Genomic DNA, 19583 nt, shown 5'->3' with positions numbered 1-19583 from the left:
TGGTTTGGTTTCTCCTGAGGCCTCTTCTTTAGTTTGTGGATAGCTGCCTTCTTGCAATGTCCTCACATGGCCTTTTCTCTGTACACACAAGTCCCTGAGGTCCCTTCCTCTTCTTAGAAGGATACTGTGCATATTGGGTTAGAGCTTCACCATTATGGGCTCATTTAACATTCATTTCCTATTCAAAGGCTCTGTCTCCAAAAACAGTCACATTGTGGGTGAGGGATTCAATATGTGAATTTTGAGGGACACACTTCGGTCCATAACAATCAGGGAAAGAAGCACCCAGAAACTCGAGAGGGACCATAGATCACACAGGATCAGAGACAGTCCATGTCTCTTATAGTCAGTGTAGAGAATCTCCTAATTCATAGGGTAGCAGATAGAATACTCAGAAAGATATTGTCTCATTAGTGAAACAAAATGGTCCTAGACAAACAAGGATTAAAAGTAAGCCTAACATTATGAAATTAAATTTAAATAACATAATTGTATCCCAGAACAAGGCTCTAGAGTATTTATAGGGTACAATATATCCAGTACTCAAAAAGCTAAAATTTAAAATAACTGTCATTCAATCAAAAATACCACGCATGCAAAGAAACAGAAAAATGTTAGTTAACGATGTTAAAAAAAATCAAAGACACAGAAATGACATAAATGATACAATTATTAGAAAAAAACATTTAAACAAGTATTATAAACTCTATTTCTTGTACTCAAAAAGGAAAAGGAATATATTATATAGGAGTATAGAAAATATAATAAAAGAACTGTCACATTTCTAGATATGACAAATAGACTGGATGGGGCAGTAGTGAGCTAAGTTGTGGCTCCCAAAATGATAGGTCCACATTCTAATCCTTGGACCCCATGAATGTTCTTTCATTTTTTAAAAAAATAAGTAATGTCAGTTACGTCTTTGCAGATGTAATTAAGGATCTTGAGATGAGGGAGTCATCCTGTATCATCCTGGATGTACGAAATCCAATGACAAGTGTCCTTATAAAAGACACACAGAGGAGGAGGTGGCATGAAGAACCAGAGATGTAGTCACAAGCCAAAGAATGCCCACAACTACCCAAGACTGAGAGAGGAAAGGAATAATTCTTCCTAGAACCTCCAGGGACAGCAAGGCCCTGCTGACAACCATGATTTTTAGATTCTGGTCTTTAGAACTGTGGCAGAATAAAAATCTGCTGTTTTAAGCCACTTGGTGATATTTTATTACAGCAGCCTAAGAAAACTAATACAGGTGTCGGCAGGAGATTATATACTGGAGAAAAAAAAAATCTTAGTGACAGCAATAGAAATCTCCCAAAATGAAACAAATACAAAACGGAACAAAACAAAACAAACAAAAAACAAAAGAGGAGAGCACCAGTGACTTCACAGAAAACTCCAGGTAAGCTACTCTGAGGATTTCTTTGGATCCTGCAGAAGTAGTATTGCATAATAGGAATTTAGTGATGATGTCAGAAGTAATTCCACATACTTTCTCAGCCCAAGATGCCGCCTCTGGAAGGAAAATAATTTTATTTCTAAATTTAAATTACATATTATTATAAACAGAATGGGAACATAAGCAATCTCCTAATAACAGAACCAAAAAAATATAGAACAAAAAATTAAGAAGAAAATAAACCTGTAGATCATTATCCCTATTCAATGTAGATGCAACAATTCTCAGCAAAATATGAAGATAGTGAGTGTAGAAATATATTGCTAAGAATAAAAGCATTTATATATTTTGATATGCAGGAGTAATACATTATGAATTGACGCATTTTTTCCAGCCAATATTTAAAAAGTAAAGACGTGCACTCAGGATCCAGAATTTATAAAATTAATAATTTTAGTACCTCACTGGGGACATTTAACATGTAGTGACTTTATTTGTGATGATGGTGTGATCACTGCATTCACACCATCAGTGTAAATGTCAGCACTATGGAAAAGGCAAATAATGTCCTAGTATTCTTACGAAAGTAAGACCTCACACCTTTTTTAAAGATTTAAAATTTCCTTTGGGCAGAAAAACTTATCTGAAGCACGGTAATTTAATCAGACTTACTTTAGTTTGTTTTTAATCCCCTACCTTCTGATGAAAATATTTGCATTTTAATATAGCAGTTTTAATGTTACTCTCTTTAAATATTTTAAACAATTTTTTAAAACATCTGATATATTTATCTGCCTAGGCAACATTATACTAAGTGATCCTGGTAAGCTGATGCTTCTTATGATGAAAAACTATGCATTTTTTTCTAATGGCTAATAATTAAAATGAGAGAGTGTTTTTGTTGTTGTTGTTGTTGTTGTTTTTGTTGTTACATGCATTGAGAAAGGAATACTTATACTTTTATAAAGGTGTCATGATACAATAATGGGAAAAGACCCTTGCAGAAAAAACAATAGCGATTAGGCCATAATATATAACAGCTACTTTTGGTAGAAGTGTTCTGAGAACTTGTCAGCCCAACATGATTATTTAAGTTCCCCAATGGACTGAAGAGTATCACAGCTCAATTCAAAGCCAGCTGTGTCAAGCCCTTCAGACTTGCTTCTCATTTAACAACTAAAGTTATCTAAATTGGTCTATTCCCACTTGCCACAATTGATGGTCAGAAAGCGTGTTTTGGCTCTTCCTTTTCTCTTTTAATAGCTGCATTCATCAAACATTTATTGCATCTACTATTTACTAGGCACTTTGCTAGGCACTAGGGATGAAGAAATCAAATAAGACTTTGTCCCTGACTGTGAAGGGCTTGTAAACTAATTTACAAGTCTAAATATGAGTTCTGAGCCCCTTAACCCTATGGTTCCTCTCAAGATAAAAAGGGATTGATTATTTTCTATCACCAAATTCATCATAAGACCACTTTTGGGAAACATAAGGTTAATCTTGGAGTCTAGCAGCCAATAATTAGCCACCACATGTTGCATATTTTCTATGTACCAGACATTATGCTAAGTACTTTACATTTTAAAAAATATTTTACTAAAAAAATATTTTACTTTGTATTTATAATAATTTCTGAGAGACAATTGAACCTCTTGGTTTGCATCAGTGGAAACAGACTTAGCAAAGAAAATTAATTTTCTCGAAGTGACCAACACACGGACAGCAAGTGCAGTCCAACTCCCTCCTGTTCTGCACAGTGCAGGGTTACCCCCTTCTATTCTCCTGCCTTGCTGCACTGTTACTCAGAGAAAAACCCCTTATGGTGATGAGAGTTAAGCCACCTCTAAAATATTCCCAGAAATAGTGAAGATTTATTTTTTTAAGATTTTATTTATTTATTTATTCATGAGATAACACACAGAGAGAGAGGTAGAGACACAGGCAGAGGCAGAAGCAGGCTCCATGCAGGGAGCCCGACGTGGTACTGGATCCGGGGTCTCCAGGATCATGCCCTGGGCCGAAGGCGGTGCTAAACTGCTGAACCACCAGAGCTGTCCTAATCCTTAACTCAATATGCACCAGGAATGGGGAAGAAGGAAAGTTACGAGAAGCAAGTTTGTTATTGTGATTGAAGCCAAGCAAGTGTTAGAGCTACTAAGAATCTTATCAGAAGTGGATGGAGTATAGCTGACATCATAACACATGTTGTTTACAATTACTAGACTTCCTATAATCCCCACAAATATATGCATTTGGAAATAATTTGAAACTAAAGATTACATTGAAACTTGGAAAATCACAATTTTGTTCTGACTTCAACCTATTCTTCAATCGGATTGCAAGATAGATACAAATATCATGAAATCTTGCTTATTTTTTCTTTGCTGGTTTCTATCTTTTTTTTAAAGATTTTATTTATTTATTCATGAGAGGCAGAGAGAGAGAAGCAGAGACATAGGCAGATGGAGAAGCAGGCTCCTCACAGGAAGCCCAATGTGGGACTTGATCCCGGAACTCCGGGATCATGCCCTGAGCCAAAGACAGATACTCAACCACTGAGCCACACAGGCATCCCTATATTTGGGTTTTTTGTTTGGTTGGTTTTTCTCTTTTTGTGATTAGAGGCCACTGAGAAAACTGTGCTTTGTAGGAATGACATTCATTCCAAAATCCTACAAATTGTGATCTGTGGGGGCTTTATTCACAATATTAATAATGACTAATTCAATCGCCACTCTTTTTCTTTTTTTAAGATGTTATTTATTTATTCATGAGAGACATACAGAGAGAGAGAGAGGCAGAGACACAGGCAGAGGGAGAAGCAGGCTCCATGCAGGGAGCCTGATGTGGACTTGATCCTGGGACTCCAGGATCATGCCCTGGCCCAAAGGCAGTGCTAAACCACTGAGCCTCCTAGGGATCCCAATCTTTACTCTTTTTAATCAGTTTCACCTGGTTTATTTTCCTCGTGCTTCATAAACCAGGCCTTGATTTTTTTTTCTTCTGCCTTATTTATACAGTTCTCTGTGTCTGTCTCTCCATTCCCTCCCTCTCTCTCTCTTTGCTAAAATATGTGTTCTACAAACTATTTAATGGCCAACTCAAGATAAACCTGACCTCTGATGTCTTCTCTCATCTATGAGGACTCTGACTGCGTTCTTCCCTATTTTACATCTAATACCACATTCTCGAAACCTTTTTCATTTTCTTTGAAGCCTAAAGTTATTTCATATGTGTGTATTTGATCCACCCAAATAAATGAATTATTTTTGATATCTACTATCTTAGGCTGCTTTATTCAGTCAATGAAAATTCAATAGATTCTTAGAAGTACTGTTTGCAAAAAATGATTTTAAAAAAAGAACAACAAAATACTTATCCACTTTAATAACTATCCAACATGGTCCCAAATGTTCCGCTGTCTTTATTATGTTCTCATTCAATTTAGTAAAATTGCAGTTTATCTACCTCACTTTATAGTTTATAAACTAAAACAGGTTTACACATGTTATTTTTATTTATCTTAACTAAATTTCTGGAAAGTAACACAGGTAGATGTATTTTTTCAGTTGCATACTTTATAGGACCAAAATTAAAAAAAAAAAAAAGTCAATTGACTTCTCCAGACTCATAGTTTTTGAGTTATAAAAATGACACAAGAAATCAAATCTCCCAATGTCAAGCCTAGCCAAGTGGTTTTGTAACTTTTTTTGATGCTCTCGACTTCATCAGGCATATTACCATGTTTTTATTTGCCTGTAACTCAGCTTATAAAATGAGAAAAAACATTTAAGCATAGCTTTGTCTTAAAAACTTGTGTAAACAAATATTGTGAAGCTATATTTTATAGATATTACATGTTTGATTCAGTAAAAATTACATTAATAAAGTAAAATACTTGGAGATCCCTGGGTGGCTCAGTGGTTTAGTGCCTGCCTTTGGCCCAGGGCATGATCCTGGAGGCCTGGGATGGAGTCCCACGTCAGTCTCCCTGTGTGGAGCCTGCTTCTCCCTCTGCCTGTGTCTCTGCCTCTCTCTCTCTCTCTCTCTGTGTCTTTCATGAATAAATAAATAAAATCTTAAAAAAATAAAGTGCTGAAACTTTCATCATGGATTGCAGACTATTTCATTACAAGCCAGCTACTCCCAAAGTTGGAAAATGATTCCGTTAAAATGTCAAACACTTGTTGATCTTTTCATCATCCCATTAGTACTGGGCAGGGTAGATGTAACCTGGCAGCTTAGCTTTTATAGCAAGCTACTGTGCTTTCCTAATGGTGAGAGTGAGACGTGAGAAAACCATTATCCTGCAAAACTGCCCTTGAATAAATATGATCAAAAAGAACTGACAACATTTGATCTTATAGCAACACGAATCATTTACAAAACAAACTGTGCTGCACTGACATGTACATTTACAGATTCTCACCTTCTGTTTTTGTTTTTTGTTTTTTTTCATTATGGGCATACTACAGTACATCCTCAAATGATATCCTAAAGAGAAATTATCTGGACCCCTTTCTCAAGGAATCTCAAAGTGCTGGGCTGTAACTTTAATTTTTATGAGAGTCAGTTATCCTTTAAAGCGGTGAGTCCTTGCTTTGTTAAAGGTGATGTATGATATTAGAAAGATATCAGTACTTAGAGGCAGAAGTGTTCTGCCTTTGAGTCCCTGACATGTACACTATTCTAAATCTGGTTGGGAAGATCTAAAAAGGAATCAAAAATAGCTCCCACTCTCTCAAGGAGCTTGGCCCAACAGATAAATTAATTAGAAATGTAGATATCAAATTATCTCCATACTAGGAAGATATAGGTTAAGTATCTGAAGTAACTTCAGATAAGGGAGAAATGTAGCACAGTATTAGGGATTGTGGAAAATCTTTGTAAATGACAAGAAAATTAATTTTTTAAGACTTATTTATTTATCCAGAGAGAGAGAGAGAGAGAGAGAGAGAGAGAGGCAGAGACAGGCAGAGGGAGAAGCAGGCTCCATGCAGGGAGCCTGAGGTGGGACTTGATCCCCGGCTGCAGGCGGCGCTAAACCACTGCGCCACCGGGGCTGCCCTGACAAGACAATTATTTGGTGGACTTACATGGCATATATATTAACTTGTGCAGAGAGGAAAAAAAAAAAAAAGAGGGAATTCTAGATAAAGAGAATTAAATAAGCAGAGGTATATAAGAAATTGTGGGACATACTTGGTGGAAATTTGACGAGTAGATGTCAATTTGACTAGTAGAAATGTTACATACTGTGGGGGCTTAGACTTCAAAAGGGCCAATTATTTAGGACAATAAATACAACAAAACATCATGAATGAAGAACTAAAGAATTAGATCTTACTGTAAGAATAAGGAGTCGTTGAAGGTTTTGAAGAGAACAGAATTGATCTTAAGCAAGTCTTGTTTGGAATTGACATAAACATTTGTCTAAATGAGTTTAGACTGACAGTAAGAAAATTAGCTTTGAGCCACTACGAATTCATTGTTACAGATTAGAGATAAAGTACAGAAAAAGGGCTGCTGAGGATTGGTCTCTGGAATGTTCTGGAAGGAGCCTTGACAAGGCATGGCGATAGCTTGAAAAATCACAACAATTATTATTTTTTTAAGTTTCCTTCATCAAAAATCTGGTGGCATTTAATATGAGACAACAGGAGACACAAAACCCCGAAAACAAAAGAATATCACTAATTATTAATAAAAAGGATTGTCTCTCTGTATTTTTATAGACCAGAAATATTGGTAAATGTTATGCATATATTATTTGGCTTATTATTCTGAAATATTTATGAAATAATTCTTACTCATATTTTATAGTAAGGAAACAAGGACTCAAAGAAAATAAATATGTTGCTCACATATCAGAAAGTGCATATGGCAGATCCAGGATTCAATTTTCAGTTCTTCAATCCCAGAAAGACCAAACAATTTTCATTTTGACCCTTCAGGTTATTTATCCACTAGTACTCTTTCCATCCATCTTCTAAACAGACTGCCCAATCAATGACTACTAATCTGCTACACCAGTTTTGACAACCTTTATACTGTGATTAATACTAAGTATTTTCATGCTGTTCAAGAGTTTGAACAATGAACAGCTCTCAGAACAAAACTGTACTTGACCTTTCTCAGTCTTCCCTACAAAATCTGAAATACCTTTGTGTCCTTCATGACATTCATTTTTGAGGTGTTCCTATGTTGTAACATTTTAATAAAGGCTTAAGCTAGTGGTTTTGGTTGGGTTTTCTTTTTCTCCCTTCTTGATTCCATAATAGAGTCTTTTAGATGAAAAATATTGAAAAGAGGAAATAAACACAGTGAAGGGCAGAAAGGGAACTAATACAGAAGATGTTGGATGATGAATCATGCTTGGAAAACTGACTTATAGAGATGTTCTCCAAGGAATTTAAAGTTCAGCATCCAGTATCCCAAATAATGTTAGCACCTTTAGACTTGTACTGGGTGGGGGAGGATTTTTAAATGATACTATGCATTCTATTAGAGTGTGATACAGAAAATAAGAGATTTCAATGGCAAGAGCATTATACAGTTGGGTATATGGGAGCATCATGATCAGAGCTGATCATTTTGCTTGGAATAAAAAACTAGAGAACCAAAGGGCATAAAATGACCAAGTTCCTATGAATGCTTGATGTCTGAACTAATAGTCCTAATGTTTTGTTTGAATGTCTGATTTTAATGTCTCTTAATTTTCTCTACATTTGTGTAAGTTAAACTATTTGCATTTGAGCCATAATATTTAATTTTTTGCTTGTAAATTCACTCCACATTTTATTTTGTTAGCTTTATTAAATTTTGAATATTAGAGCATTTGAATATCCGTGATTTGAAACACATTTTATAATGAATGAGGAGAAAAATTTGAAGATTCCAGAGTATTTTAATGGCAGAAATGTGTTATATTTTTCTGTGAGGATATTAAGAAGTCCTATTTTAGCATTGATATTTGGATTTCATTCAGTTTATTGAATGGGTAAGTTGGTTATCTTCTATAGACACGTGTACTTTGATTCACTTGGCTAATATAGGTTCCATTATAAAGATAATTTTCATGTTTAATGGACAGTCTAATGTTTTCTACTGTGAAAATGGTGGATACATCGGCCCATTCATAATGATAGACTGATAACCTAAATGTAGAGTTTGGATTACTCAAATAGTTTCATTATTAGACTACACAAGTTATAGGTTTACTTTAAATATAATAATAATAATTATTATTATTACTTATTTTTATGCTTTGTTTACTTAGTTATTTTCAAAATATGCAATGAAAACTTTATCAGGTGGACAAAAATAATAGGAAATTCTACTTAAGTGTTTCTGTTTTTTGTTTTTTTACTCCTGAAAACTCTACTCAAAACTTACCTAATCTGTAGATAAGTGAATCAGATATCTAATCAGTTGAAAACTTTAACCAAATTGAGAAACAAACCCCAGTTTTGTGCATAGAATAATAAGATAACATCAATTATATCTCATTAAATTAAAGCTATACACTCAAGATAATGTACTCTCCAAATAGTGAAGATTTTTCATTAAAATTTTGTTTTTTCCACGAAATCCTTGAAAATTATTTTGACAATAATTGATTAACTGCCATTCCTGTTCATCCCCCCAGGAATAATAAAAGATCATTTACAATGGATAAAGAGATTGGCCTAGTTATTATCAACAACATATTTTATGTATTGTAAGTAAAATTAAATAATGCCATAGCCTTTGATATTTTTTAAATAAAATTAACAAAGTAGAGAAAAATTCTGATGCTTCAAATTCAGTGATGGCTTCAAATTATAATCAACTTATTTATTCATTCTAATACTCATTAACATGAGTTATCATTAACATGATATTTATCATGAATATCTAGGTATATGTCATTAAAGCGAAAAAGTAACTGTCTCTGTGTAGTTGCAAATAATAGAGGGATAAGGTATTTAACTTATAGTTAAACAAAAGCTTATTAACCAGTTGTTATGACAAGTGGTAATTCACAAGTAAGACAAAATCAAAGATTGCCAGTTTGGCATAGTAAATAAGGTTCAGCAATAGCTTATGTAGTTTTAAAATTGAAAAAAAATATTGAAAGTAAGATGTTGAAAAATATATACCAAGCAAATATTCCCTCAAAGTTAAAGTTTATCCACCTATTAGACACAATATATTATAAATTAAACTTGTTTATAGAAATAAATAGGGTAGCTACATAACGAGAAAATATGTAAACAAAGAAATAGCAATTACATAATGATACGGTTTCAAAGTTAAGCTTCAGATATGTAAGCAGAAATGGATTTTTTTGTATTTTTTGTGGTTTTTCTGGGGGGGTATTTTTTTCCCAAGTTTTCATTTAAATTCTAGTTGGTTAACATATAGTGTAATATTGGTTTCAGGATCAGAAAAACCTACATAGTACCTAGTGCTCATGACAACAAGTACTAAATGGATAATTTTTTGAATCACCTATGCATGATTATAGTTTGAAGCATTTCTATAGGTTAAGGAGATAAGTGATCTAAAACAATAGATTTGAAAACTTCTTGGCAGTCTTGACTTAATGAATACATTGAACACTGTTTTCAACAAATGGGGATACTTTTTTTTACTGGGTATTAGCTAAATAAAAAGATATTTTATTTGATATTATGAGCAAAAGAAATTCATGTCTCCAAAAGACCCATACTATTCTTTATTTTCCTTCCATAGTTGCACAATAAGATTTTTCCATGTAGGAAAAGCATCCATACTTTTCAAGTAGTTGTGACTGATGGTTGATATGATTCCAAAGGAACCAAAATAGCACTTGCCAATGTCATGAATACCAGTGTAAACCATTATTCATACTGGTAGAACATTACAACCTAAACAAATTTAATATTTAATTATAAAAATAGTGCCAACATTGATTGACCTCTTTTTCTATGTATGTAATCATGGTTACGCATGTATCTGCTGAATATTTTAACTTAATTTTGCAACTATATATATATATATATATATATATATGAAAAAATAATTTATCTTGTCCCAAATTAATTTCTTAACACTTTAACTTATAGGTTGAGTTATTCAAATATTCCTAATCTTGGGGATCCCTGGGTGGCTCAGCAGTTTGGCACCTGCCTCTGGCACAGGGCATGATCCTGGAGTCCCGGGATCAAGTCCCACATCAGGCTCCCTGCATGGAGCCTGCTTCTCCCTTTGCCTGTGTCTCTGCTCCCACACCCCCATCTGTGTGTCTATCATGAATATATAAATAAATAAATAAATAAATAAATAAATAAATAAATAAATATATAAAATCTTAAAAAAAACAAATATTCCTAATCTTTGTTTCATTATCTCTCAAATTAGATTCATAGACCTTAGATGACAGGTTTTGTAAATATTAATGGGCCTCATATGTTCAATGTAGGTGACACATTTATTCCGTAAAATTTATCAGAGATTTTTTTGGATCCTGAGGTGGAGGTGAGGTTATGGCAGGGAATACAATCAAAGCCCCATTTTCCACATTCAAATGAAGCAAGTGTGAAGCAATAAATATTTAATATGTTAAGTTGTGCTAACACTTATAATAAAAACTGAAAATACACTAAGGTGAAATAGAGATTGAGAGGCATATGCACTTAGAGGTGTGGTCATGGAAAAGCTGATGAGATAGGCCTAATGGCATTGAAAGAACATGCATCTAGAGAAAGCTGATAACATGCTTATTTTGTCTGAGTGACAAAGAACATGCTAAAGTAAGTATAGGAAAATGAACATGGGGGAGTGATAGGCCAATATTAGAAGGGGCTCAAAGTGGAGGGGTAAGACAGGGTTTTCCTCTGCATAGATGGGAAGCAATGGGAGGGGAGTGATTTGAGCAAAAATATATGTAATGAACAATGTTTTATGGGTGTTACTCTAACCTGCTGTGAGGATAATTAAATAAAAGGCAGCAAATGTGGATGCAGAAATGCCAATAAGCTTAAGGAGGGCGCGTAATATGATGAGAGCACTGGGTGTTATATAAAACTGATAATTAAAAAAAAAAAAAGAAACTGATAATTTATTGAACACTACATCAGAAACTAAGTATGCACTATATTTTGGCTAATTGAATTTAAATAAAAAAAAGAAAAAAAGGAAAAAGAAAAAGAGGAATGCCTGGGTGGCTCAGTGGTTGAGCATCTGCCTTCAGCTCAGGTTGTGATCCTGCGGTCTCGGGATCGAGTCCCATATCAGGCTCCCCATATGGAGCCTGCTTCTCCCTCTGCCTCTATCTCTGCCTCTCTCTCTGTGTGTCTCTCATGAATAAATTAAATCTTAAAAAAAAAATTCCGATTAGCATTCTTTTCGGTCCATGTAAGTAATGATGTTGACAAAGCAAAATGATGTAAAACTATTAAATCTTGTTATACTGGATGATAGAGCCCATAGAATTTGTTTGTGGGTTAGATATGGATGTCTGGATATAGATATGAAAAAGAAACAGAATCCTTCCATGAGAGCATGTAAAAACAAGGAGTTATGATTTTATGAAAATGGAAGTCTAGGGGAGAAGCAGAGAGTAAAAACCAATACAAGACACTTCTAAGGTGAGTTAGCAGGGGAAAAATTTACACTACCACTTGAAACCACTAAAAAATAAAAACAAAAATATATAAAACAACAATTTTTAAATGTTGGAAATTATGAATTGAAGGACAGTGATCCTGGAAAGACAGGAAACAAATAAGATGAGCCATATGATTGGTAAACTTACTGCGTTGAGTTTCCAGAGCATAGCACAGAGAGCTATAACCAAAGAACTCCCTGAGTTGAAAAGACCTAGTTGATGATCTAGTGGCAAGAAGGTAGATAGAGATTGTAGAACAGAGTAGAGGAGAGAAGAGAAACACAAAAAAGGGGGCACCATGGAGATCTGCAGATGCTCTCAGTATGTGCTTCTTTGTTTCTAAGAAAAACCAAACTGTTTTCCTAAGTGGTAATATTATTTTACATTCCTAAGAGCAGTGAATGAGTTCAAATTTCTCTGCACCTCCTCAACCCTTGGCATGATCAATCTTTAAAATATCAATCATTCTATCAGGTGCAGTGGTGTTGTCTCATTCTGGTTCAAATTTGAATTTCCCTAATTGTTGATATTAAGCTTCTTTTCTGGAGAGTATTTGTCACACATACACACACACACACACACACACACACACACATTTTAATGAAGTGTCTGTTCCAAAGGAATAAAAACTGGCAAAACCCAATTCTTCTTCTCTGGTGAAAATTAATTTGCCTGTTTATTTTCCTTCTTTTATTTATTTTTTTTAATTTTTATTTTATTTATTTATGCTAGGCACACAGTGAGAGAGAGAGAGAGAGGCAGAGACATAGGCAGAGGGAGAAGCAGGCTCCATGCACCGGGAGCCCGACGTGGGATTCGATCCGGAGTCTCCAGGATGGCGCCCTGGGCCAAAGGCAGGCGCCAAACCGCTGCGCCACCCAGGGATCCCTATTTTCCTTCTTTTAAAAGGATGAGATTTTTGAAAATTATTGCCTGCTTTACTTAGTCACTTTTAGGATCTCTAGCATAATGAATATTTAATTACATTAAGTTTCTCACAATGCTAAGTATTCACGGATCTCTGTTTTGGTCTTTGCTGGATTTGAAAGCAAGATGTGGACTACTAACACCTCTCACCTCAGGGTAAATCTGTTTCATTCAGATTGCAGACAGGAAAGTTCAGAAAGAAAATCTATTGCCTCAGATCAAAGCTTTTTGAGCCTGAAGGCAGTGCATTACTTTTTCCTAAAGTGGTACCTATTGCATCAGCAAATCATCTCCCTTCTACCTTCTTTAACTGCAGACATTTGTCAGTTGAAGCCCGGGCTTGCATTTTAATTTTTTTTATTATTTCATTACACAACAGTAATAGATATATGAGTATGTGTGTGTCAATAAATTTTTATGAGAGCTTAAATTTATATGTGCGTGTAAACACATACATGGAGTACACCAGTACACAGCACAGTGCTACACAACAGATTAGTTTTCAAAAAATGCGTGCAAATCTCTAGTTCAAATTATAGAGATATTATTAGTATGTATTTTCTATTTTTAGTAAAAACTATCTTAAATTTCACTCACATTCAAAATCAATTTGTAAATAATTTGAGTATTAAAAATGACTTGCAATATATACATACAAATACAAACATATGGACACACTATAATAAAGTTTAATGAATGTGCAATTATATGTTATGATTTTATTTATATATTATGATTAAAAACAAATTAATGGCCAGATCTCAAAAAGTATGCCAATCAGTGTTCTTTTTAAATACATTTCCTAACATTTTTCAAAATTTCGAGCCACAGATTCTTCAATACCTTAACAAAGTATTGGACAGTTCAGTGAAAACTCATATTTCTCTTTTATTATCCAAATAGAGAGTATACATTTGTATTTGTTTAGCTCTTTCATAAGAGCAAAACCATGAATATATGTTTGCATATATGTTTACATATAAACATACAATGTTGTTCTAAAATTTGCATACCAAGTTACATTTCTAACAATATTATGTAGAAAGAATCATTTAATAAATCATTATTGATAGTAGTTATTTTCATTCTTTTAAAAGTTTCACTAATAGAATTTCTTGAATCTTGCATCATAATGCTTTTTTCTTTAATTACTGGTTAGTTTGATAATATTTAAATATCTTTTGGCTTTACAAATATGATCTATTCATAACTTTCGTCCTTTCTTCTTTGGATACCTTCCTTTTTCCTATATATATTTTAAAGTGTATGTACATTATGGGTATTAACCCTTAGAATATAATTTATATTTTAATTTTGTAGTACCACAAAGATATAAAATTTGTTAATTCTCATGTAGTCATATCTATCAGTCTTTTTAAAACGTTTTTATTTAAATTCCAGTTAGCATACAGTGTAATGTTATTTTCAAATATACAATATACTGACTCAACACTTCCATACAATACCTGGTGCTCATCACAGCAAATGCCCTCCTTAATCCCCATCATTTATTTTACTCATTGTCCCACTGACCTTCAGTTTGTTCCCTATAGTTAAGAATCTGTTTCTAGGTTTGCATCTTTTGTACTTCTATAATCATTTGTTTTCATTGTTAAATTCCACATATGACTGAAATCATATGGTATTTATCTTTCTCTGACTGATTTATTTTACATAGCATAACTCCCTAGCATTCACATTGTTGCAAATGGAAAGATTTCATTCTTTTTGATGGCTGAATAATATATACATGTAACATGTATATTTATACATATATATTATATATGTATATATTCATACACACATATCTTTTTTATCCATTCATCAGTCGATGGACATTTGGGCTCTTTCCATAATTTGGCTATTGTGGATAATGCTGCTGTAAACATCAAGGTGCACATATACCTTTGAATCAGTATTTTTGTATTCTTTGGGTTAATAACCAATGTTCCAAACACTATTACTAAAATTGTATTATTTTTCCATGCCCCAACCCCATTAGTTTGCTTGGAATTTAGTATGATTATAAATACCCCAGTGCATTTGTAGATTAACTGAAGGATAGTTAGTATTCTTTCAATATTTGATCTTCTTGTGAGGACAGGGTGCATAGCTACTTTTTTGGTCCTTTTCTTATATTTTAATAGTACATAAGTGTGTGTGTGTGTGTGTGTGTGTGCACTTATATTATCTATTACTCCTTATTTAGTCTTAAAATTATGTGAGATTTTGGTTGTTGTTTAATGTAAATCTGGCAGTTTCTCCCACCTGGGGTGTAAAGGACAATTAATAGCAATGAGTCACTTTTGTTTTCCTCTCTTCATACCCTTTTAATAAAGGCAGGTCTACATCTCACACACAGTGTTAGTGGCATATTTCTGTCTCTACTTTATTCCATTATATTTATTTTTACAGGGCAGCTGATTTATTTTCCCTTATAAGTAATGTTATTTACCAGTATATATCTCCAGAATATTTATATAAATATCTTTCTAAGATATATCTGCTGGACACTGCTACTTTTTCTGTGAGTAACTGTCTCAAACGAAGCATCGACCCCGTTCTACATGACAATCAAGTCCTACCTGGACACCAGGAGTTCTTTCTCCCATTTGCACTGAGGTGCTGGGCTGTGGGGAATGCCAGAACTTCAAGGTGAAAGGAAGAACATCTCTTTCTGATATATCAATCCTGAAGAAGTGATGCTTTTGCCTAACAGTTCTAGAGAGTTTTACGGGTACACCTTTCTCTCCTTCTCTCTTTTTTAATTCAAATGGTTATTCACCTCTCCATTTGTTACCTTATTAATTCCCCAAAGCATATAGGATTCTGTTGATTTGCATGACTTAAAAGCAATTTAATGGCAGCAATCTTCCACAAAATGACCCATCCACTCACCACCTGATCCGCTCCCAGCCTTGTTACTAAATGAACAAACTAACATGTTGAGTTCAATGTTTCTGCCTTAAGTTTTTCTTTTTTTCACCCTCTCCTCACAGGAGACTTTCTAGTCTCTTAGGACATCCTATCAATGTCTGATATATGTCCAGACACAGAGCAGTAGATAAGAGCTTGTTTCAGAATCTTCTTTGCCAAATTTCCAACAAATTTTCCTGAATTGAATGTACATACTTTAATCTCACCTATGCTTGAAATATGCCTGCTATGTGATTGTTGCAGTATTATATTTTAAATTATATTTCCAAACTGGGTAGAGTGAATATATTGAAAATATATTGTTTTTATATTTGATTTGAGAAGAATTTAGAAAATTATTAATTTTAATAGGTATGCTCCTATATTTTTGTAAATTATATTCCCTTCTCTAAATTTGGCTGCCTATTTTAATTTAAATGTTAGCTGTTTGGGGAGTCATTTTGTTTGTGGTGAAGGGTGAATCCATGTGCATGTTTTCCATTTTAAAATTCATTTTATTTTTGCCTTTTTTACTGATTGTCATCACATATTAAACCTTCTATCCTAAAAAATAACAAAGCAAGAGATAAGAAAACTCAATTTTTGCGACTAAGAAAATCCTTAGTTCCTTAGTTAATGTTCCCTCTCTTCTTTTGTCTACTTAGACATTCAAGCTGAAATACTTCTGTAAAATAGCTATAAGACTCTACATGTTGAAATGTTATAAAATATGCCAAAAACATTAAATAAAAATGGTTATCACATTCAGATAATGTCATTGAGCTCTATAGGTAAAAGTTATCAGGTTTTGTTTTGTAGTAACTTGACTTACAAGGGAAAATAAATCAGCTGGTTTCAATTTTCTCAAAAGCAACATTCAATATCAGTCCAACTGAGCAACTCTAGTAGATAGAAAAGGGAAGCGTGATCCATGGATTTTAAAATCAGTTCAAAATTCTTCACATACAAAGCCAACATAAAAATGATTTTAAGCATGAAAGAATTCATTTTGTGCCCTTTAAGTCTGTCTTGAGAAATTACAGGATGAGCTTCAAACAATGAAGAGATGACTTGGAAAATTATCAGTGATAACTTAATATATTTATATGAAGAGTAAATATTAAAACAAATATGAGTATTAGAGCAACAGAAATATTACAAATGTTATGTCTTCCAACCATGTAGATATGATCAAATTAAAACAAATTAGCTGAGCAAGAACAAAGAAAATGAGAAATAGTGAGCCCACAGATCGTCTCATCTATAATACTGAGAGTCAAGTGATATTTAGCTAGAATACCATCTACTGAAAGAATAAGAAAAGAGGAAATATAAATGTGTCTGTGTGAGCATTTCTTGCCCTGGATAGACACAGAAGATTGTAATTGTAGTAGTTATAATTTTGAAAGAGTAGTTGAGATTAGTATATCAGAACTTAAAAATTCATGCACCAACATACTACTGTGTATTCTGTTTTGTATTTTTCCATTATAACCTTGATAACATATTTTGATTTATAATACATACATAATAATACACAAGATATATTAGGCACATGACATACCATTATAACCACTGTATTATAACATTTGGCTTGTTTACAGATTGAGCTATTAATATGCATGCCTCAAAAACATCCATGTACATGTCTTCTTCTATACCTGTATATCAATCTGCATGTACACCTAAGAGTGAAATTACTGGATGAAAAATATGTCTATATTCTAATACAAAACAGTATTCTCTAATAGTTAGATTTGGTAAAACAGTTTGATAATTTTTTTAATATGTCTGTTTTTTTAAAATTAATTTTATTGGTGTTCAATTTACCAACATACAGAATAACATCCAGTGCTCATCCCATCAAGTGCCCCCCTCAGTGCCCGTCACTCATTCACCCCCACCCCCCACCCTCCTCCCCTTCTACCACCCCTAGTTCGTTTCCCAGAGTTAGGAGTCTTTATGTTCTGTCTCCCTTTCTGATATTTCCCACACATTTCTTCTCCCTTCCCTTATATTCCCTTTCACGATTACTTATATTCCCCAAATGAATGAGAACATATAATGTTTGTCTTTAGTAGAATAGGTATGATTTCTTCTTTAAACGTTTGATAGAATTCCCCTGGGAAGCCATCTGGCCCTGGACTTTTGTGTCTTGGGAGGTTTTTGATGGCTGCTTCAATTTCATCCCTGATTATTGGCCTGTTCAGATTTTCTATTTCTTCCTGCTCCAATTTTGGTAGTTTGTGGCTTCCAGGAATGCATCCATTTTTTCTAGATTGCCTGATTTATTGGCTTAGAGCTGTTCTTAATATGTTTTTAAAATCGTTTTTATTTCCTTGGTGTTGGTAGTGATGTCTCCTTTCTCGTTCATGATTTTATTAATTTCAGTCTTCTCTCACTTCTTTTTAGTAAGGCTGGCTAATGTTTATCTATCTTATTAATTCTTTCAAAGAACCAACTCCTGGTTCTGTTGATCTGTTCCACAGTTCTTCTGGTCGCGATTTTGTTGAGTTCTGCTCAAATCTTTATTAATTCTCTTCTTCTGCTGGGTGTAGGATCTATATGCTATTTTTTCTCTAGCTCCTTTTTTTGTAAGGTTAGCTTTTGTATTTGAGTTCTTTCCAGTTTTTGGATGGATGCTTGTATTGCGATGTATTTCCCCCTTAGGACTGCTTTTGCTGCATCCCAAAGATTTTGAACAGTTGTATCTTCATTCTCATTAGTTTCCATGAATCTTTTTAATTTTTCCTTAATTTCCTGGTTTACCCTTTCTTCTTTTAGCAGGATGGTCCTTAACCTCCACGTATTTGAGGTCCTTCCAAACGTCTTGTTGTGATTTAGTTCTAATTTCAACGCAGTATTGTCTGAGAATATGCAGGGGACAATCCCAATCTTTTGGTATCGGTTCAGACCCGATTTGTGACCCAGTATGTGGTCTATTCTGGAGAAAGTTCCATGTGCACTTGAGAAGAATGTGTATTCAGTTGAGTTCGGATGTAAAGTTCTGTAGATATCTGTGAAATCCATCTGGTCCAGTGTATCATTTAAAGCTCTCATTTCTTTGGAGATGTTGTGATTAGAAGACCTATCGAGTATAGAAAGAGCTAGATTGAAGTCACCAAGTATAAGTGTATTATTATCTAAGTATTTCTTTACTTTGGTTATTAATTGATTGATCTATTTGGCAGCTCCCACATTCGGGGCATATATATTGAGGATTGTTAAGTCCTCTTGTTGGATAGATCCTTTAAGTATGATACAGTGTCCCTCTTCATCTCTCACTACAGTCTTCGGGGTAAATTTTAGTTTATCTGATCTAAGGATGGCTACCCCTGCTTTCTTTTGAAGACCATTTGAACGGTAAATGGTTCTCCAACCTTTTATTTTCAGGCTGTAGGTGTCCTTCTGTCTAAAATGAGTCTCTTGTACACAGCGAGTAGATGGCTCCTGCTTTTTTATCCAGTCTGAAACCCTGCGCCTTTTGATGGGGTCATTAAGCCCGTTCATGTTCAGAGTTACTATTGAAATATAGGAGTTTAGTGTCACCATGATATCTATTCAGTCCTTGTTTTGTGGATTATTCTACTGAACTTCTTCTTAAAGGGGAATTTTAAGAGTCCCCCTTAAAATTTCTTGCAGAGCTGGTTTGGAGGTCACATATTCTTTCAGTTCCTGCCTGTCTTGGAAGCTCTTTATCTC

This window comes from Vulpes lagopus, chromosome 16, assembly GCF_018345385.1.
Source record: "Vulpes lagopus strain Blue_001 chromosome 16, ASM1834538v1, whole genome shotgun sequence".
Classification (NCBI taxonomy): domain Eukaryota; kingdom Metazoa; phylum Chordata; class Mammalia; order Carnivora; family Canidae; genus Vulpes; species Vulpes lagopus.
Note: the sequence above shows the minus strand (reverse complement) of the source record.